Here is a 15,128-nt window from a genome sequence, read left to right as displayed (position 1 = left end):
GATCCCACGCTTGAGATGGCGCACCTTTTTGTATTGGAACGCCGTCAGTTCCCAGCGCTTGAAGAGGCACATCGTGTCTTCGACATACGCTCATCGCGGGATTGTAAAGGCATTCTGCCCATTCGGGACGATCCGAACTGCTGCAAGTTTTCAGGAGACGACGCCGGAACTTACTACAGGAAGACAGCTGCTCTGCGTGTCATCGGAACCAAATGCGAGCGCCGTCGTCAAGGCTGAAGTTAACGGTCCATAGCTGGGCGGCGTCATCCCACTGGTTTAACGCGGCAACTCTCTTAGTGCTGGAACAACTCACAAGTCTTCAAAGATGTCGCAGTGGAAGGACTTTGGGATGCGGGGGTTCTGGAGCGTGAAGTAAGGGTTGGTCGCGGCAGGCATTGCGCTGGGGCCGAGTCTCTCCGTGGACATGCCCGATGGTGAAAACTCAGGTGCTAAGCCTCGTAGCAGACGGCTGGCATGTGAACAGGCGCGTCAATGGATATAGAGCTGGAACTCCTGCTAACTGTCGAGGTACGGGACATGTGATCTCACCTCTAGCTGATATGTCATGGTGTTGGTGACAAGAAATAGATGGTACCACTTGACAGTACATCATACAGAAGGGAAGCCCGGAACTTGAACGTTCGTCTTTCATGTACAGTGCCGTGCACGTCAACGTCTTTTAGTCTGAGCGCCACCTGGCAATATGCAGGATGATTTCAACCATTGTTAAGGAGTTTTCACTTTTCTAGAAAGAGAGAGGAGGAGGAAACAACTTTGTTAAGTCGCCGGCAGAACGGCACCATGACTAAATGGCGCCGTGACGCGGGACCTGACGCCTTCTCAGCGGGTGGTCTCTACTCAAATCCAGCGCGTGTTACTCCCGCGGTCGGTCGCACTGAGGGGCAACGTTCTGTCGGTTTCGCTCGGCCTTTGTCTTTAAACAGCCGCCGAGACCTGCTGGACGGCCCCAGTTTGGATTTCGAGGTAATAGCATTCCGCCGCAGCCGTGAGTCACGGCGGAATCGTTGTACTTGTCGAAGCTTCGTCGGGGAACTTTGTGCAATCCCATAGGAAGTGCGTCAGGGTGGCCCCCTCTCGCTGGTACACGCGGCACACATCACTCACGTATACGTTTGGGTAAAGATGATTTATTAACACTGTAGTGGGTAAGGAACCAATTTGTAACTGTCTGAACAGCACCGCCTCTGCTCGGCTCAGCCCCAGGTGCGATGGTGGGAAAGTCCTTCGAGCCAGGCGGTGAAACTGTGCAAGTTCGTTGAACGTCGTCATGCGGTTCTTGGCACGGAGTCCTCGCGATGTTAAGGTCTCCTCCAGGCCGCAATATCACCTTGGTCTCCTCTCATGTTAGGCTGTCCGGCATCCCTGTAGCCCTCGTCATCGAATCTTTCACGTTCCTGGCGAAGTTCGTCGTAAGTCTTGACTAGCGAGCGGGAATCCCCTCGCCGGTGAAGGTCTTTATACGCCAGCCTACGTGCGACCAGTCTGCACCGTTGTTGAATTCCTCGGAAGAAATTTCTTCCCTTTGTGCCTCAACACACATCTGGCTAACTCCGGAATTCGCCAAGTCCCGAACAATGAACGTCTTCATCTCTGTGGACATCTTTGTACAGCCGCCGCCTGAAGACACCAGCCTTCCCTCGCCGAGGTTAGGCCTGGCTATGGGCAGTTCCAAGCTGTTCGATTAGGCCTATCGGAGCGGCGCTGACCTCCACAGAATTTGGCGAAAAACCGTACCTTTTGGTAGCCACCGGTGCCGGTTGATAACCCGCACCTGCACGGACACAGTGGAAACAGATACCATGGTAACAAATAATTAGCACTGCAAAATTGGTCACAAAAGCCGGAGCCGATGTCACGTTTTAGCTGCCATTTCTTCTTCATCGCCTCCCTCTCACTTTCCTAGAAACAAATCTCAAAAACTGCCCTTCGTGATTCGCTGCGTGATTCACAAAGGTTCGACAGAGAGAACCACTCCCGACACAAGTAAATACTTATTCATGGTATTCTGCACCGCAAGAGGGTCCCAGACAGCTCTCATTGCTGCGAACTGCATTAGCGGACACTTCTAGTTACTTCAAAGGCCGAAAATTCGCTCTGGTAAGTAAGGGCTCGAACAGCAAGCAGTGCAATTGCAGGAGACGTTGAAAGCGGGCTGCGTCAAACGTACACTGTTTGGAATACATGGCACCACAGATCCGTAAAGAAAACACTTCGCTAAAAAATTGCTGTCACATTAGAATAAATGCCACGATGTCCAGGAACCCATACAGTGAAAACGCACTTCTGTAACTTGTGGTGGAATTAAAAGTTTTAGAGAACTGCTCAGAAGAGCAACCCTCGAGCTTTCGAGCGCAGTCGGGACAGAAAGGCCAGCAGCAAGTAAAATCACCTGATCAACATTACCGAGGATCTTCTATAAGGCAACCTCAATCACTAGAAATTTGTCAAGGAATGTAGCCGCATAATCAAGGGTCGTATACTCAGGAGCCTGAAATGAGTAACTCATATCATGGGGCTGGGAACAAATGCCAATAGCTGCCTTTTGGTTTTTTGGTCTTTCGCCGCATGCGTAGGGAAGCCAAGGACTTTGCACTGGGTGACGACAGGAATGGGAGAGCCAGAAAGGCCCTCAGGGTGGCCTTGAAGTGGTCGTACAGGGAAGAAGGGTCGGGAGTCTTCAAAATGTCGTCAAATGTGTCAATCATCTCAGGGAAGAGGGTAGACACGACGTAAAAGTACTTCAAGCGTTTTGAAGTGATGCGCCGAGCGCTGAACACCACAGCCTCTAGTTGTGAGAACCACACGGCGGGGTTCCGAGTCCAAAATGGTGTCCTGCGCAGCCGATACATAGGCCGGGACGTGGGGCCTGGACGCCGCACCGGTGGCGGCGTTGTTCACATCCATCACGTCTGAATTCACCAAACTGTAGAGGGACGGAAACTTAGTCTCCTAGAAATTAGACAGTGTGACGCGGACGAAGCGATCACTCCGGGAACCAGGTGTCGACTACTTTAATCTCCTTGGAGTGTGGCTTCGCGCTGCCGGTGTCAGTGCGTGCTGCAAGCCGAGGCGACTCACCTCTGACGGTGGCGATAGCGCCACTACAAACCTTTTGCAAGGCCAGATTGGTCATCGGTAATGATTTGATGTTTTTTTTACAGAACGAATTCGCTCTGACCTTAATTTCTCAATACTATATTACAAAGACAGGCAGTATCAATATAGGCCTGTAAATTGATAATAGGTTCTTGTCGCCACGTTTCAATATTATGATTACTTTTGCAATCTACGTGGCACTTGAAAATGTGCTGTTTAAACATTCGAGATTAATCATTGCTCTCGCACCGGACTAATTATATTTATGACATGTCGGCTACATACCCATTAACCTTTTAACATGAGTGCTTCTATTTTTCGGGAAAGCTATGAATGCATTCCATATTTCCTGGGCACTGGTAGGTCTTAGAAATCAACTTATATGATTTTTAGATTTAGGATGAATTGATTCAAAGAAAGTCATTTGTTTTGAAAGGAAGGCACAAGGCCACTATGGGGGAAATGGGAAAAAACGTTAGTCAACGCTCGAGGTCTCACTCGGTGTATTTTTGATTTCGCCATTGTTGGAACATATGAAAAAACAACACAGCACATCCATGCGCAATCGAGCGCTTGAGGTATCGTTGCGTCAGAGAACTGGAGCGTCGAAGCGGTGTAGCAGAGTCGTGAGTGTCGTGGCGGCGGGGAATTGCGCGGTCGCCTCATTGCAGCGGGAGGGGGGGGGGGATCTAGAACATTTCCCGATGAGCAACCTCCCATCCAAGGTCAATGCTACTTTTCCCGAATGGGACTAGGTGGCTGTCTTCGCGTCAGGCCGGCGTATGGACGTCGTGGAGACGAGAAATGTCGCGGGGGCGGCGACCGGCAATACTGGTATGGCGCACCGGACGCCGTGGCTAGGCAATCATCAATCTCAGGGGGCAGCTGACCAAGCTGCAGTCGCGGCGCGTTGGCCGGGGTTCGTTGGTAAAGGCATTCGTTGGTAAAGGCAGCTGCGGTACACGTGATCAGCGTCAGTTGTACCACAGATGGCGATTATCGGCAGTGTGCCAGACGTCGCTTTTGCGTGGGCACACCAGAAGAGGTCGAGAAACGGACGCTGGGTGCATGCAGGCAGAACCTCATGGCGGAGGCCTGGAGGAAGGCCAGCACGACGAACTGCTACGGCGTATGCATTCCCTGTGACAATCTTGCTCGGATATGTTCAGTTGGTGTCAGTGCCTGCTGGACGTATCAAGAATTGAGTCCCAAAAGAATGAAACTTGTGACGGCTGATGCGTCGAAAAGAGCTTCTGGAGCTCCTCGCGTACGATGGCCCGTATGGTGTCCCGGAACACGGGAACACGTCAGGGTTGGTAACATCGACGATGGCGGAAGCCATCGGGGAAGCCGGACGCTCGTACTGCTGAGATCGTATCTCGAGCGTCCTCTTTATAGCATTTTTATGAAGAACAGCGCGAACTTGGGCACGGACAGAAGTAAGGCACGAGACGGGCGTGTCCAAGTTCGCGCTGTTCTTCAGGAAAATGTCGTACCAGCTCTTCGCACAACCTTCGTACAAGCTTTTCGCACAACCTGTTGCGGCGCACGGGTGTCACACCCATACCTGGTCACCCGGCTCGTAGTGTACGGCCCTGTGGCGAAGGTTATATTGTCGAGCATCGACGGATTGCTGGTCCTTAATGTTCAAGCGGGCCAGCTGACGGGCTTGCTCTGCTTATTCCACGAAGTGGCCTGCTTCAGGGGGTACCTCTGCATCGCCGTACGGGAGCATCACGTCCGACATAATGCGGACCTCTCTCCCATAGACGAGACGGAACGGGGTAAACGGTGGTTTCCTGCGTCGCTGTATTGTATGCGAAGGTGACGTACGGCAAGATCTCATCGCACGTTTTATGTTCAGCGTCAACGTACGTCGAGATCATGTCCGCTAATGCTTTGTTGAGCCGTTCCGTTTGACCTTTGGTTTTGGGAAGATATGTTGTTGTTGGTCGATAAGCTGTATGGCTAAGCGTTAAGACGTCACGTAAGAGTCCGGCTGTAAACGCCTTGCCTCGGTCAGTAATGATGGTCGATTGGGCGCCGTGTCTAAGCACGATGCCGTGCATAAAGAAGTTGGCAACTTCGACGGCAGTACCTCGAGCAAGGGCGTCCGTTTCAGCGTATCGGGTCAAGTAGTCTGTGGCGACTACGATCCACTTGTGGCCAGTCGACGAGAGAGAGAATGGCCCCAGAAGGTCCATGCCGACTTTGCCGAACGGTATTTGTGGCGGCTCGATGCACGGAAACAGTCCGGAGGCTTGAGGGCCGATTTTTCTGCCGCTAGCATTGTCGGAATGTCCGGACATAACGCTTGACGCTTCTACTCAGCTGCGGCCAGCAGTAGTTCTGCCGGATTCGGGACAAGGTGCGTGAGAAACCAAGGTGGCCGGAAGTCGCTTCATCATGGCTGGCAAGGAGAACTTCATCCCGTAAATCAGACGGTATGACGAGCAGGTAAGTTGTCGGACTGGTAGTAGAGTTATTTTTATAAAGCAGCCCGCTCCAGAGGCAGAACGATGATAGCAAACGAGGCAGGTACCGTGGTATCTCAGGGTGCCCACCTTCGAGATTTTCTATGAGCAGACGCAGCTCGGTGTCGGCACGCTGTCTGGAAAGGAGCTCAGACGTGCTGGCCGCTCGAAGGAAGCGATCGCCGTCGATGGTGTCTTGTGGAGGACGGTAGACGGGAGCGCGTGACAGGCTATCAGCGCCGGTGTGTCTCCGGGCGGACTTATAGGTGATGGTGGAATCCAATTCTTGCAGGCGTTATGCCCAACGTGCGAGGCGGCCGCAAGGGCAAGGGCCTTTAAATTTTTCCGCCAGCTCAGCGAATGGTGGTCGGAGATGACGCAAAACGGTCTGCCATACAGGTACGGGCGGAACTTAGCTGCTGCCCAGATTACCGCTAAACATTCTTTTTCGGTAGTAGAGTCGTTCAACTCAGCGCGCGACAGTGCGCGAATGGCGTAGGCAATTGCTTTGTCGATACCGTCTTGCCACAGGACGAGAACGGTGGCAAGACCGACGTTGCTCGCATCCGTATGTACCTCCGTGTCGGCATCATCGTCGAAATGTGCTAGGATTGGTGGCGATTGGAGTCGGCGTCGTAATTCGTCGAAGGCAGTTTGCTGTTCATTGCCTCAGGAAAATGATGCATCATCCCGGGTTAGGAGCGTCAGAGGGCTGGCAAGCTGGGCGAAGTTCATAATGAAGAAATGATAGCAGGAGCACAGGCCCAGGAAACGTCGGACTGCTTTTTTGTGAACGTGGACTGGAAAGGCATCAACGGCAGCAAGCTTTTCTGGGTCAGCTCGGATTCCATCAGCACTAATGAGGTTCCCGAGATACTTCAATTCGGCGAACCCAAAGTGACATTTTTGTGGTTTGAGGAAGTGGTTGGCGGAACGAACGGATTCGAGGACAGTTCTGAGGCGGTGCAGATGTTCCGCGAACGTTGCGGAAAAAATGATGACATCAGCAAGATAAAAAAGACATGTCTGCCACTTCAACCTGTGAGCACGGTGTCCATCATTCCTTGGAAAGTGACCGGAGCGCAGCAGAACCAGAATGGGAGCACGCGAGATTCGTAGAGCCCGTCTTGTGTGATAAAAGCGGTTTTCTCACGGTTCCTCTCATCGACTTTTATCTGCTAATAACCGCTCCTGAGGTCTACCGAAGAGAAGTACTTGGCTTGACGAAGACGGTCGAGGGAGTCATCGATACGCGGCAGCGGATACACGTCTTTTTTGTCACACGAAGTTTCCTATAGTCTACGCAGAATCGCAGTGTTCCGTCTTTCTTCACGAGGACAAGAGACGACCACGGGCTGCTTGACGGTTGGATGACGCCGTCCATGAGCATCTCTTTGATCTCTGTTTGTATAGCATCTCGCTCCCGAGGGGACACACGATAGGGATGCTGATGGAGGGGTCGAGCTCCTTCATGCGTGATGATGCGGTGTACTCGCCCGAACGACTATCGGCATTTCTGTTCGACATAACTATCAAGGCACATAAATAACGACGTTTGTCGCACTTTAGACGACGACGTGCAACACGTACGAAACTCCCGCAAGAGGTCCAGGAGTTGCCTTTTTTCAGCGGATGCAAGGCCCGGATTTATGTTGACGTCCTTGAGCGCTTCTGCGTCACCTCCAGGTGTGCCCTTCTCGCAAGCAAAGCATTCGGCCACTTCATGAACATAGTCGACGTAAGCGATGGCTGTGCCACGGAATAGATGTCGATGCTCATTGCAAAAGTTGGTAATAAGGACCTCTGTCCAACCGTCATGAAGGCAGCCAAGGCCTCGTGCTTCTGCAATCTCCTTAGTAAGTACGAGAGAGACATTAGGCTCGACAACCCAGAGTACCCGATTTGACTCGTCACAGGTAACTGTAGCGAGAATGCTGGCACGCGGGGACACCGTAACGTTATCGTCGGCGACTCGCAGGGCGGACCGAGAACCCTGGTGCGCCGGCTTTGCTGTATCCATTTTGGTAGAAAACGTCACCAAGCGATTCGGGAGGTCTATTATAGCACCGTGCTCGCGAATAAAGTCGATGCAAGGATGACATCGCGAGAACGTTCGCGCAGAACACGAAAAGTGGCGTCGAAGGTGCAGCCTCGAACCGTAACCTGGGCCGCAAGCATACCGAGCGGTGCGACATGTCCGCTGGCCGTACGTATTCGGGGCCTTCCCACTGTGTCGTCACTTTTTTCAGGGCAGTCGCAAGCCGTCCGCTAAGGATGGAGTAATCTGCGCCCGTATCGACCAACGCGCTGACCTCCTTAACGTTGGCGAGAACAGGGACGTCCAAGGGGATCCTGCCTTCAGCGCGGCCTGTTGATGGCTGTTGGGAGTGACTCAATCGGTGCAGAGGCGGAAGCTGGTCGGCGACTGGGGTAGCGGCGCCGGGCGATTCAGGTGACGTGTCGGGGAAAACTGTGCGGCGATGAGGCGTTCGACGTCGGGGCGAGTCGGTCGGTGCGGCGGTGGAAGCTTTGCGGAGGATCGGCGTTCGGCTGCCTCGCCTGCAAAGGTCGCCGGAGGTAGTTTTCCCTATGAGGGCTGGAGGAACCATGTTGTGCTGAGGCATAAGGGGACTCAGAAGGCGAAAACCGGCGTGGAGAAAGCGAGCGCGACTCGCGGCGGGGAGACAGGTGGCGGGGAGGAGGCAGAGTACTACGCTGGCGGGCGACATACTCGCCGATGTCCTGAGGGTGCTCTTCAGGTCGTGGACGGGGACTGTACAGAGAAAATCCGTGCAGATCCGTTTCGCGATATGGGCACCGCCGGTAGAGATGGCCGGCTTCATTCACCACAGTGGTAGCAGAACGGGCGCTGATCCGCAGTGCGCCAGAGATCAGTCTTCCGCGGTGCCTGGCGCCGATCAGCCCAGTAAGGAAACGGTTGAGGAGCGTGCACCGCGACCACTGGAGGGGTGTAAGGTGAAGGCCAAGGAAATGATGCTGGGCGGCACACGACGTCCGCGTACGTGACTGGCTGAATAGGGGCAGGGTACGGCGCGGGAACGCATGGGGCCGGTTGCGGCGCCGGCACGACCGCAGCGGCTTGTGCCCTGAGCGCCTGCTGAACTTCATCGCGGATATGACGCTGGTAACGCAATCGATGCGAGGGGAAAATGTTCCTTGAAGGTGCTGCAGCTCCTCGCGGACCATGGAACGAATGAGTTGGCGAAGGCAGCTCGGATTCATCCTGGGATCGGGGTCGAACTGGTCCAAAGTGGAGAGCGTCGGAACTGGACGCAGTTGCCGGGATTACTGATTGGACCTCTGCTGCAGCAATTGCTCTATGTGCACGGCGTAGGCCAGAAACTCCGCGACGGTGTTGGGCGGGTTCCGTACGAGGCCGGAAAAAAGCTGGTCTCTTACGCCGCGCATCAGGTGCCGGAGATTTTTTCTTCACTCATGGCCGGGTAGGTGCGATGGCGGAGACGTGTCACATCCTCTACGTACATTGCAAAACCCTCATTTGGAAGTTGAGTTCCAGAGGTCAGGGCACGTTCTGTGCTCTCCCGGCGGTCGCTGTAGGCGTACGTGGTCAGGAGCTGACGTCGGAAGTCCGGCCACGTTGACAAGGTAGCCTCACGGTTCTCGAACCACGTGCGGGCAGTGTCTTCAAGGCTTAAATACACATTACGCGTCTTGGTCGCGTCGTCCCAGCAGTTGAAGGTCGCAACCCGTTAATAGTGGTCCAGCCAGTCCTCGGCATTCTCGAACTGGCCACCGCGAAAGGGATTAGGTGTTCGTGGGTCTGAAGGGTCAGATAGATGGGGCTTGCCGAAGGTACAGTCATAGTCACGGAAGGCAGTGGCGTCGCCATGAGCGGAGTGAAAGTAGAGGGTGCGCCGTCACGATGGAGACCTCGGAGGACAGGACTCGGATCCTCCGGCTGGCACGATGGACAGGAGCGGTCACAAGAGGCTGGCGCGTCGAGTCTTCCGCAGGAGAAGGGAGCATCGGTCACACCTCCACCAGTGTCACGACCTGAGGAGCCGTGCAGGTAGGCGTCGGGGAGAACCCGACTGAGATCTTTTAATTAGAGAGCCAGGGTCCAGGCCACAGAGCCAGAGCGCCTCGAGAGCCAGCCACCGATTCGTCGTCGTTTCGACTAAGCGTGGAGGCCACGCGGCGCATTAGGCACGTGGCAATATGCTTCTGGCATTCGCGTTTGTGACTTAGAACGGTTTGGACCCTGCGTTCCTGAGTCAACCGCTACTCCCAGAAGGAGTGTAGCATTTGTACCTTTGTTTTGTAGTATCGTCCCAGGCGTAAAGTATTTTGTTCTCCCTCATCTTATCGAATACCATCTTTACATTGGCCCCGTTTTACGTTTCATCTACAGTGGTATTCCAGAGGTTTTTCCGAATATCCTGCACTCTTTTGGAATAATCCTCTGAAATGCTTATTTGGCCTCGTTTAAGCTTGTAGCAATTATTCATAATCTTTGTTTTTTCTCTAAAATCACCAATCCTAAGGATAACTGGGCGATGCTTACCCGGACTCAGATTACTAAGACGGTGTATTCTGTCAATGGTACTTAGATTCTGCGAGTTTTGCCTCAAAAACACCGTCCTTTACTTTTCTCAACAATGTTTCTTCGTTTTTATTGTCTTCTTTCAGTGCACCTCTTACAATCAGGTTGCTACGCCGGGATTGATTTTCCAAGCCATCAACTTGTTTTGCTTGTGCAGCAATTTCCACCTAACAATCACTCATAGTATTTATTTTCTAGCCTTATTTGGGATTCCTCTAGGACGACGAGCTCCGCTTCGATGGAATCGAGTCTCGTTTGCATTTTCACTACACCTGCCTCAGACGATGCTTGTTTTTCTTGAATGTGAGTAAGTTTGGCCAAAATATCTTTTCTTCGGCTGAGACGCACTGCTTCGGTGCCGGTGTGCTGGAAGTGACGTAAAATACTACACGAGTGGCACTTCCCTTTGCACATCAGCCGAAAATGCGAAACAGTCGCAGAGTCCCATTGGTCTTTCTACCCTCTCTTCAACCGCGCTCTTCAGACAGAAAAACTTTATTGCTGCAAGTCAGTTTTAGACCCTGCTGGGTCCCTGGGCCACTGCGCGGTCCCGCACTGCACCAAGTTGGTCATGTCTGGACATGATGTCGGCAGCCCGAGTCACCGCAGCAAGCTCTGATGTCGGGTCTAAAGATGTGAGCAGGACTTCCCAGCCCTCCCAGCTTTAGATGGCGTGCTGTCTCTGCGGGGAAAGTAAGCAGGGCAGCCGAAAAGGACGTTGGAGAGTGTGGCGTGATGGTCATCGCATAGGGTGCATTCAGGGGATGTGCCACAATAGTGGGATAACAGCTAAGGAGATGATAGAGTGCGGGTCTGGAGGCGTCTGAAGAGGATCTGTTGGGAGTGCGTAAGAGAGGGTTGGGGAGGGGGTAAGTCTGACGGTCCAAACGGGGTATTTGCGTGAGCTCTGCAAAAGTGTGCGCCCGTTCCCTCGAGAACCCTGGATCGAGACTGTCCTGAGCCCGAAAAATCAAATCTCGGGCCAATTTTTCGGCAGCCTCTTTTTCCAGGGTTCCCAGAGTGAGCCGGCACCCACTGGAGCTCTACCCTGCGCGGTAAATTTTAGGTAGGGGTGTTCAACAATTGCCAGGCAGGGGTGTGAATATTGCCCCTGGCAAAGTTGGACAGTCATTTCGGAGTCGCTGAAGATGCATTCCGTCCGGGACCCTCTATTATCTCATAGACCATTCAGCGGCCAAGGACCATAGTCAGCAATTTGTGCAATTAGAAACAGCCTCTTCAGTAACAGCACGCAGGACCGTGCTTGTAACCGGCGTTAACAGAAATTGCTGGAAACGCGAAACCCACGAGTATGCTCGTGAGATACTGTGATGGTACGTGGGGCAGGTTTGTCAGACACCGCACAACGGGGTTATGCTTGCTTGTTTCTATGCACACTCTTTAGAGCTTCAGCTAGGGTAACTTCCGAAAATATCTGCAGGCGATCCTCAAACCATTAAGCCTCCCACATTGTCGCTCTATTGATATCCTCTAACCGGCGCACATGCGGACAAAAAGGGCAGGCACCCCGGATATGTCATTCGCTGCATGAGCTGAGGCAGGTTTATCACGACTAGAAATACTGACAAACCTTTAAATTTCTCATAAGGGCAAGGGACACGGCTCACCGCCCGGTGGCTGCGTGATTGCAGAGCGAATAAATGCATTGCATCTGATATAATGTTCAACATTTCTTTTAAAATCTGCCCACTTGTGATGCTTCGTCTGTCATTCCTCTTCGTCGATGCTTTCTATCGGCCACTGAAAAATTTTTTGAGTCAACAGCGTCGTCTGCCCGCAACGTCTGCTAGAGCACGTTGCACGACGGGATTGAACTGAGCTCCACCAGCTCCACCGTTGGTCTCCCCGTTGGTGTGGTGGCGCGCACGCGTGTTGTGCTTGCTCCAGCCGAACGCACGGCACCGCACCAGTGCATCGAAAATTAGACTAGTGTCGTCAGCCGAGGACACCATAATTATTTGCTCGTGAAAGGGACATCTGAACTGAATCTGTGGTAAAAGCACGGATGATGGAGCGGAATTGAGGCGAAACAAGAAATGTGATTGCCAGATTGAGCTTTTAAAAGTGAATCGTACCAATGCTAGGCATAGCTTGTGCACCTCGGCCTAAACGCTTTCTGACGTCCGCAAGCAGGAGATGCCCTTGTTAGGAGCTGCTCGGACGTTGTATCGAATGCAGCCTAAGAACAGTCTGTTCAATTCTCAGCAATGGGCGCTCCGTGGGGCCCCATTTAATGTCTACTAGGAAGCGAAAAACACGGCAAAAATTACTCTTTTCATTAGTATATTGATAATCCTGGACTATGACAGACCGCGGTCATTGATAACGCAAAAGAATCAGTAGTGGGAGGCATAAGTTATCTAAACTTCATGAAATGATATCGGGGAGCGGCAGACAGATTTACGCGTGAATGGGAACATAATACACCTCTCCTGGTAAGAGTGAACCCTGATGTCATATTTACCTCGATGGAGACGATACAGGCCGTTGCAATTTCGAACGCATTTGTGGGCGCGTTGATCCAGAAGCCCGGATGAAAATGTGATCTGCATACCCACTGATTCCGACATTATCTGGTAGTTCATTTAACAGACCCAGTCAACTAACCGTGAATTAAGGTTGGTTTGAGGATTTCTTGGCACTCCACGGCAGAACTGATGACCACTAGTCTCTCCCTCAGGCGTAGATCTATCAACTGACCGCCCACTGAGGTAGCTCACTGTCAACAGGTGGAGCCGGTCGCCAGCGCCAAAGTAGTGAAGTGTATAAAAGATGGCGCCATGAATGACGTAGTCCTTAGGCCGTTCGATATCTAAGATAGCAGCTATGAGTTAGCAGGGAAATTTTTCATGTTTCAGTGTTGCAGCAGGGTCCAATACCTTGTCAGTTTAAGAGCGCCCCTGGAAAAACCCGGTGATCATGTTCCGATAAACAACACTACACTCATTCAAGCCCAATTTGCAGCAATCACTCCACAACCTTTCCAACCCTGCTGGCTAGGCAGGCTGGAAAATATGAGGTAAGCTCGTGAGGAGGCTTTTTAGGCTTAAAAAGTGCAACCATCCAGCTGATTTTTCAGCGCTGTGGAACATTTCCGGAAACTCATTTCTCCTTATAAAAAACTTAGCAGCGCAGTTCAACCATCCATACCAATGTCATAAGGAGCTTATTTATTTATTTATTTCACGTACTTTCAGGGCCCGAAAGCATTACAGAAAGAAGTGGTACAACAAAACCAAAAAAAAATACAGTGCATAGTTACACAAAACAAGTTATATGATGGCAGAAAACACAGTTTTCTTGAAGTTCTCAACATCGGTAATGGCAGCGATGGAGGGAGGAAGGTCGTTCCAGTCAACGCTGGTTTTAGGAATAAAAGGATCATAATACAATTTTGTTCTCGAAAATGGAACACCGACTTTAAATATATTGTTACGTGGCGGCCAGCCGAAGAAAGAGACACGATGATCGATGGAAATGAGATGATTTAATGGCTGCCGGCCTAGCGCGAGCGCTCCTGCCCGCGCCACTGCGCAGTTCGTCGTCTTCTTCGTCACACTACTCGGGGCCACCGAGCGATCGTCCCGATCGGCGACAGAGTCGCGCGAAGGGGTTACGGGCTAAAGAGCATGGATGATGGATGGACAGGAACGAGAAAGGGGTGAGGTGCTGGCCGCCACGATGAATGAGATGTCTGAATGATTCCTGGTCTTGAAGCTTCCGGTCCGCAGGTCGCCAAGAGCCGACGGTCGAGGCCCCAGGGCACGCCGAACGGCCTGGGCAGGGGAACGATGTCTTCAGATGTAAGCGCGGTCTCGGGTCGGTGGGGTCGGTAGGTCAGGTCCTTGCGTCGTGTTCAGTTCGTCGTGTTGAGTGGTCAGGGCGGGGGACGGGGCGGGGGGGGGGCAACAACGGCGAGGTTGGTTCGGGTCTCAAAGGCTGGGGCACGACAGAGCGACGCACACCAAGAACTTACGGCTGGCGACCACGGCTGACGCAGGACGCCGAAGCTCCTTGGACCAGGATGTCGACGGTACCCCGCAAGCTCCACCAAATGTTACGTGGCGGCCAGCCGAAGAGAGAGACTCGATGATCGATGGAAATGAGATGATTTAATGGCTGCCGGCCTAGCGCGAGCGCTCCTGCCCGCGCCACTGCGCAGTTCGTCGTCTTCTTCGTCACACTACGATCGGAACGGGATGAAATGTATGAAGGGCTCGAAAAAAGATGATCCTTTAACAGAGCGTTATGGTGATACAGTCTGCGGAAAAGACACAGTCGAAAACACTTTCGGCGCAAAAAAAGGTCTGGTAAGGCAAGTGTGTTTTTCATAGAAGTAATGCTGGCGTAACGGGAATAGTTAGATAAGATAAAACGTGCTGCACGATTTTGAATGGATTCTAGTGTGTTTAACAGTGTTATTATATTAGGATCCCAAACTGCAGATGCATATTCTAACTTTGGTCGTACTAATGTTTTATAAAGGGTTAGTTTTATCGGCAGAGGTGCGGTAGAGAAATTTCGGCGCAAGTATCCAAGAGTCCTGTTGGCGTTATTTGCGACATGTTCGACGTGTCTATGCCATGATAAGTTACGTGAGATATGAACGCCTAGGTATTTGTTGGAGTTAACTGATTCAAAGGGAATGTCGTGAAGAACATAAGTACGCTTGTTATCAGTGATGTTAGTGCGACGTGACACATGCATCGTTTTACATTTATTAACGTTTAGTCGCATGCACCACTTATCACACCAGTTAAATATGCTTGTGAGATCATACTGAAAATAAATAGAATCAGTTTGGTTAGATATTTTGTGATAGATGACACAGTCGTCTGCGAAAAGCCTGATAGAAGAATGAGAGATGCATTCAGGAATATCGTTAATGTAAATTAGGTAGAGAAGAGGTCCCAGTACCGACCCTTGTGGTA

At 52.0% G+C, this 15,128-nt stretch overlaps 1 pseudogene; it reads right to left on the bottom strand.

Annotated features, from left to right (window-relative positions):
* The window catches only part of LOC144124022 (uncharacterized), a 66,985-nt pseudogene extending 58,151 nt beyond the window's left edge, over positions 1-8,834 (bottom strand).
* Positions 8,835-15,128: the final 6,294 nt, after the last annotated feature.

Source organism: Amblyomma americanum, chromosome 3 (assembly GCF_052857255.1).
Source record: "Amblyomma americanum isolate KBUSLIRL-KWMA chromosome 3, ASM5285725v1, whole genome shotgun sequence".
Lineage (NCBI taxonomy): Eukaryota > Metazoa > Arthropoda > Arachnida > Ixodida > Ixodidae > Amblyomma > Amblyomma americanum.
The sequence above is the reverse complement of the archived record's forward strand: the minus strand, read 5'-3'. Positions and strand labels throughout refer to the sequence as shown.